Source organism: Alligator sinensis, unplaced genomic scaffold (genome assembly GCF_000455745.1).
Source record: "Alligator sinensis unplaced genomic scaffold, ASM45574v1 scaffold2494_1, whole genome shotgun sequence".
Classification (NCBI taxonomy): Eukaryota; Metazoa; Chordata; order Crocodylia; family Alligatoridae; genus Alligator; species Alligator sinensis.
Genome location: NW_005844061.1, coordinates 17,497 through 18,098, shown reverse-complemented (window position 1 = coordinate 18,098; position 602 = coordinate 17,497). Strand labels below are relative to the sequence as shown.

Here is a 602-nt window from a genome sequence, read left to right as displayed (position 1 = left end):
TTATAGGTAGGAGGATCAGGTGGGGGAGCACCTAGATTTTACCTCTTTTATGGGCAATCCAGGGCTGGATTTTGCCTCTTTTAAAGTAGCCAATTGTCTTTTCAATTTTTTGTTTGCATCTCTGAGACTAGCCTCAATTGATTTTTGTTTTCTTTTAGAAGCTTCGTTGTCCCATCGGTACCGATATTCCATTTGCCTTGGCTTGGGTATTTCTAGGAATCCCCTCAGACAATTTAATTTGTCAGGGTCAAAGGTTCCTTCATTAGGAAATTGTAACTCGGGGTTCTCATAGGTATACCCATTCTAAGCATGTGCCAATTTAACTAAGCGCTTTTGCTTCTTTGGACCCATTTGAGTTTCATAAATCTTATGCATATAACCCAAGGGTGTTTTTGGGTCTGGGCAAGAGGATCCCTGACCCATTTCTTTTGTTTTCAGTTAAGAAAGCGAATAGGAATTTAAATATAAAATTCATGCAGCTGGCTTGTTGGTCTAGGGGTATGATTCTTGGTTTGGGTCCGAGAGGTCCCGGGTTCAAATCCCGGACAAGCCCTGTTTTGGATATGCGTCTAGCTGGGGTCATCTAGACCCAGCACTCTTTC

The 602-nt window shown here is 42.2% G+C and overlaps 1 non-coding gene across 1 annotated transcript; it reads left to right on the top strand.

Moving 5' to 3' along the window:
- The first annotated feature begins 481 nt into the window (after positions 1 to 481).
- Positions 482 to 553, top strand: TRNAP-UGG. The gene has a single exon. It is a non-coding gene; the product is annotated as a tRNA-Pro (tRNA).
- The last annotated feature ends 49 nt before the right edge of the window (positions 554 to 602 follow it).